The sequence below is a fragment of the Chaetodon trifascialis genome, chromosome 4 (assembly GCF_039877785.1).
Source record: "Chaetodon trifascialis isolate fChaTrf1 chromosome 4, fChaTrf1.hap1, whole genome shotgun sequence".
Lineage (NCBI taxonomy): Eukaryota > Metazoa > Chordata > Actinopteri > Chaetodontiformes > Chaetodontidae > Chaetodon > Chaetodon trifascialis.
This window is the reverse complement of record NC_092059.1, coordinates 5,529,314-5,535,654: the sequence shown is the minus strand read 5'-3', so window position 1 is coordinate 5,535,654 and position 6,341 is coordinate 5,529,314.

Sequence of the window (6,341 nt, the reverse complement as noted above, 5' to 3'; positions counted from 1 at the left end):
GGTTCATTTTTATACATCTCACTTTGAATTATATTAAGGCTTGAAGTTATGCATGACTACGACCTACGACACCTCTTTGAGTGACAGCTAGCCACTAGGTCTCAGCGACCAGGTCAGCCTCAGCTCCACCCACGCTCTGCCTCTTTGAACATTTTTGGATTAGCTGCGAGGTTGGTGAAGTCACTGAGCCTCACAATGGCTCTTCAGAGACCTTTTCATCAACAGTTATACCAAACAACTGCTTCTCCAGACGCCGTTAAAGGTCCAAAAAGAACTTAAAGAGCTGGTTATTTATTGCTCCGTAAATTTTGGAGGGATTTGCACCAGGCTGATTATATGAGATATCCTGACAGTTTTATGACGAGTTCCTGACTGAGCCTTTCCAGGATGCTCCTTTCAGACCCTGTCATGGTCCTATCACCTGTTACCAATGAAATGGTTTACCTGTGGAACGGTCCAAACAGGGGTTTCTGGAGCGTTCCACAACCTTTCCAATTTGTTGTTGCTCCTGTCCCAACTTGTTTGAAACATGTTGCTGCATCAAATTCAGAATAAGCAGATATTTACTAAAATCAACGAAGCTGATGAGCTCAAACATTAAATATATTGTCTTTGTACCGTTTTCAGTTGAGTTGAGTTAAGCAAATTTTCAAGTTCTTTTTGTTTGTTTGTTTAATACGAGTATGATAAGAGTTTCCCAGCCAGAAACCTTTTGATATATTTCTAATGGCAAATTGATCATAAAATACATTTCTGCTCTTTGTTTGTGGTCATCACCTTGAAGAAGAAGAAGTCCATTATTGGATAAATATGGAAAATGGTGCACGATGTGTAAGAGTCTCAACATAATAATAATACCAAACTTTTTTTCAATCAAGGTTGGACAAAAGTGGGATGGCCCCTTCAAAGCCATTAGATGTAACACACAGCCGGATTGTTTGTTCTGATCATGAAGAAACTTGATAGACTGCACATATTCTATTTATTCTTTACAAGTTGGAATTTTCACTACCGATTTCTTCTTCTACTTATTCATTTCTGCGTTTATTTCTACGTTTGACATGCTCTTTTATGTTGGCACATACAGGCCGAGACCCTTGAAAACATGCAGAAGACTTTGGGTCTGGGTGTTGCCTGAACCAACCCATAACCCAAACACCCTGTGTGATTAATGTGATACTTGGCCTACTTGTTTAACACGTGACAGCAATTCTCCTGTGGCACTTTTAACCCGAGGCCATAAATGTCACTCCCAGCCCATCTGAACAAATGCCATAGATTTTATGCACAGGTAATCAATCAAAATCCACAAAAAGGTTCCTTAAATAACATACATGTCATTTCACATGTGGCATTTGGCAAAACATGCTATCTAGACTCTTCTTGTACTGACTGTTCAGCAACCACTCAGGATAATTTGTGAATTTGGTCTCATGTGACTTTGAAAGAACAAGCTCCTGCTTTCATGGTTTGTGCAAAGCAAACACACACTTTTGGAGCTGTAGGTAGAACATTTGTGAAGCACATGCGTGTTGTCAAAATGTTTTATCACCCTTGCATTTGTGAAGCATAATCTCAAGCCAGACTAAATTCTTTCTGTCATTTAGCATCTTCCAGATTCATGTTTCATAACATACCACAGACCACTCCTACAGGCTCTAATGGCAACACGCTGAAACCAAATCTCTAATTTCACTTCCTCGAAACATTAACTCCTGTACAAGACCCATCAATTATCACACATTGATTTTTCCATGTACATAAATGTCTTTTGGGGGAACAGAAAATGATTTTGTATATACACGTTGTTTTGAAACCTGTTTGTCAAAGGCTTATTTTGGCATTTCTAATTTATTGTAATGATGAGTTAGCGCCACCCATTTTAATTCAGGTGGTTATCGACTGGGAAAATTGCACCTAATTATTCACAAGTTGCTTTCAACGGCATGCCCCGAACATTGATGAGGCAGACGGAGCAGCGTCCTGCAGACCAAAGAACTGAGAGTGATGGCCGATTTCAAGGCAGCGTAAAGCTCTGAGTTGGTGAAAATGTGAACACAAGCTGATATATTTCTAATGATAAATTGATCATAAAAATACATTTATACATTTTGTCCATTACTTTACTACTTCACTATAATTTTCTCCTTAGCCAGAGCTCTCTCTACCCACGAAAGCATGATTACAATGCTGCAATGTTTTATTTATTCTGTGCTCAGATTAAACATCAGCCACCTTGAAGCTTCCAAAACAAAGTTTTTACTGTGTGTCTATCCAAAAACTTCCTCTGATGTGTTCGCTGGAAGAGAGAGGGGAAGGCACGGGGATACTGGGAGAAGGAAATAGGAACATGATACTTGTCTTCATGCTAAATAATGTTTGTCTAAGGCCGTACCCGCCCACTTATGAGCAACGGACTCTAAGTGCACAGTTACAGGAATCGCTGTTGATAAAATTGTCGGACCAACCTCGCTCCAGTAGCTTCTGTGATAATCACTTAAAGGTGTGTGTGAGTGTGTGCACATTTAGATAAGCAGCACATGGAGATGCATAGATGGAGGACAGGCGTTCGGTGAGGGAACTTGTTAAAACTTGTGCATGCTTTTTAGTCGACAACCTGTTTGGACTCTAAATAAGCTCAGAATCTGACACCAGAACAGCTGCTCCTGGTTTCCTCTTTGTAGGATGATGTCACCTAAAAAGAAATTGGGAGTGAAAATGGAAATAATATGCAAAATGGTAACTGGACTTTGTTCTTATGTAGCACTTTTCTAGTATTACTGATCACTCAAAGCCAGCATTCACCCATGCACACACACATAGATACACTGGTTCTACTGCTCATTGTGTGCAATAACCATTCACACACGCAATGTGGGATTCAGCATCCTGCACGACAATAACTCAACATGTAATAATAATAATAATAAACTTTATTACAGACTTAATGGTCCAGATAGACAGGTATAGATTGCAGGGGTCAAGGAATGAAAAACAGGTATAAGATAAGTGGATGACCGCTGAGCCACACCTGCCACACACTGCTTTTTTCCCATTAACTCTTTCCCAGCTGCTATTTTTGGTTTCAATTTTCCCATCCATAGTGTGAGCATATGGCCTGACCACACGAATGTTGTTTGCATCTACAGAATCATTTACATGTCTGTCTATCGCTGTCAGTTCTTAAAGCTGCTGTGGGTTTTTTGTGCAGTTTTCCGACAACAGAAAAGTTTAAAAAACGAAAGCAACATAATAAACGTCACCTCAATTTCGTGACGGCTACTCTAAAAAAGAATAACGAGTTGGCTGCTTCGCATTGCTGTCAACGATGAGAACGATTTTTTATTTCCCGCTAAGAGGGAGCAGATGTACACTCTGTACTTTGTCTGCTATGTTTTTTAAAAGGCCGATCCTTCTCCTGCATTGTTCTCAAAGGACAAAATGACAAAAAATAAAAAAAAAAGATTTAGACCTCTAATGCTGCTAAACACTTCCATATACATCTCGCAGTACATGGATATATCTCTAGCAGTGTCCCTTTGATTCGTGCCTGTCCTCATTCTAAGATTCTTGTGAAGTGCTCTACAAATGGATGTGCCCTTTGTGAAGGATAAAATAAGTTCTCATTGTCTCTCTCTTTTAATCGGAATGTGACAACAGAAAGCAGGCACGCACAACTGGAAAATTCTGTTTTCAGCTGAGTTACGATAACATTGCAAGGGCGGCCAAGAGTTCAATACAGCTCTAACTGAGCATGCAGGAGGCCTGTGGATTAGAGAGTCTGTCACCATAAAGCAGCTGGGCATGTTTGCTTTGCAAGCAGGTTATTGCGACCCATATTTATGTTTATTAATAGGTGACTCAGTAGTGGTATTATTAGTAGTGCTGTCAAAAATATTGCTTTATTAACGCGTTAAAGCAAATCAATTTTAAAGGCGTCATTTTTTTTATCGCGAGATTAACGCTCTTTGTGACCTAGTGAACTTGTAGTTATTTATAAGCTGTGGCCACTGCTATTAACGTAACAAAAACTACAGGATCCGGTTATAAACCGGAAACAAAACAATTGGCACACTCCATGCACGTTTTGGTCTTGCCTGCTCTCTAGCTGTGAAAGAGTAGGCTACCGGTTTGTGTGGATGTCAAGCGTGAAACGCCGAAATGGATGCGAACAAGATTCTGAATGGAAAGTTTAGTTTCAAAAAGTTGCCAGATGGGTCGACTGACAAGACCAAAGTTATGTGTGTGTTGTCGGTGTGAACTAAGTTCTCAACGCAGCACATCCAGTCTGAAATACCACTTGATGGCCAAACACACGGCGAATGCGAATTCTCCACCGCCTCCTTGTCAACACCAGGCGACAGTGGATGGCTTTCAGCAGAGGCATATGGATGCTATTATGTTCAAAGGAAACTTAAGAAAGGAAAGTTTAAGCCATGGTTTAACTGCACTATAGCCTGAGTCCTAGTTTACAATGATGTGCACTTTGTAACTTTATCTTGTATCACCCTGTTTTGATCCCTTAGAAAGGGCTGTTGAAGGGGCTTTTTTGTTACCAAGTATTTCTTTTTTTGTCATCAGTTTATTGACAGTGTTAAAATGTGTGAGATTTGATTCATTCAAATGTGAATGACTGCTCAAAGTGAGAATGTTAGTGTGAAATATAACACTACACGTTGTTGTTTTCAATAAAAAACATTTGTACAAAGCGAGCCTATCCACTTTTCCATGTTGATAAGAGTATTAAAATGATAATTCAAGGGGCATTTAGAATAGATAAAAATGTGCAATTAATTTGCGATTAATCACGAGTTAACTATGACATTCATGAGATTAATCACGATTAAATATTTTAACCGATTGACAGCACTAATTATTAATGGTGGCAGTAGTGATAGTAGTCATCATGATGGGAACAAAGGAGGAAATCAGGTCATGTAGTCAAGCGGCAAACACAAAACTGATGTGGAAGTGGCAAAAACTGCAGTTCTGCTGATGGCCCCATAGATCCCATTCTAATGCTGAACTTTACAGCAGAATTAAACATGTTTACAGCCTGGTACAGCAAGCAGTTGGTAACTATAGCTGTTTTCCCCATTCATGACAACTTAACAAGGGTGAATTTTTATATAACTCACTCGTTTAAATTATATTAAGGATTGAAGCAATGCAAAATTATGGGCATGGCCACTTTGAGTGTCAACTAGCTACGAGGTTTCTGCAACCAGGCTTCAGTTAGCCTACCTCAGCTCCACCCGTGCTCCACCTCTTTGCCTATTTTTGGATTAGTCAGGAGTTTGGCACTGCCAAGATGGCGACGGCCAGAGCCACTGTCGCTGAGCTTTGCAATGGCTGGTCAGAAACCACTGAGTGACGTCACATAGATGTCCATCTTTTCTACAGTCAATGGAAGTAGTGTAAAGAGCAAAAGTGTTTGCATTTGAGGGAAGGTGTGGTGGATTGATGAGTCAAACAAACACAGGACTGTCACTCATGAGACCATTGTTTGTGAATCCGATAGTCAACTTTGATCCATTTTAAGTTACGTAACATCACGTATACAACAGTAAGATACTTATTTTAACCCATGATCTTTTCCTAAACTAACCTAAGCACTTTTTTTCCAATTTTTTTCCACCATGTCTTTGATGATGGATGAATAGTTACCATAAGTGTACTATTGCAGCAACCATAGAAGCTAATGGAAGATAAACTTATGGCGACAGGTATGGTGTGCGTCAGGTGATTCGCGTTAACATGCTGGCTAAAAGTCAGATGTTCCCACAAATGTTAAGAGCTATCAACTCTGACACATTGGCCGTGAGAATCGAATTGACACTGCTCACACACTGTCATGCCACAAGTCCATTTTGTCACGTAGTGAAAAGAAACAAGATTAGAGCTGCTAACTCTGTGGCTCAGAAATAGGACACTGAAACTGCACGGTAAGATAAGACACGGCAGCACTATGCAGCAGCGAGTTATTCAGACCACCGGGAGAAAGCAAGAAATATACACACTGTTTTATTTTGATTTATTCCCATGCATGCTGTAACAAGTAATCAGCACTTCATTTGGCAGCAACACCAACTTCTCACACCCACCTCCCTCTAACTCTCTCACACCCACCTGTGTGCACATGGCAGGTACTGTGGTTAACAACAGGGTTTTAGGTTAATATGCCTATGCAAAAACACGGATTTAATTGGACCTCAATGCTGAAATCTAGCATTGCAGCATAGCTTTACATTTTCGGTTATCACCAAATTTGCCAACAGGCTCTCATCTCTCTCACATCTCATGCAAAATAAGAGGAAGCCTCAAAACCACTCCTTCATGAA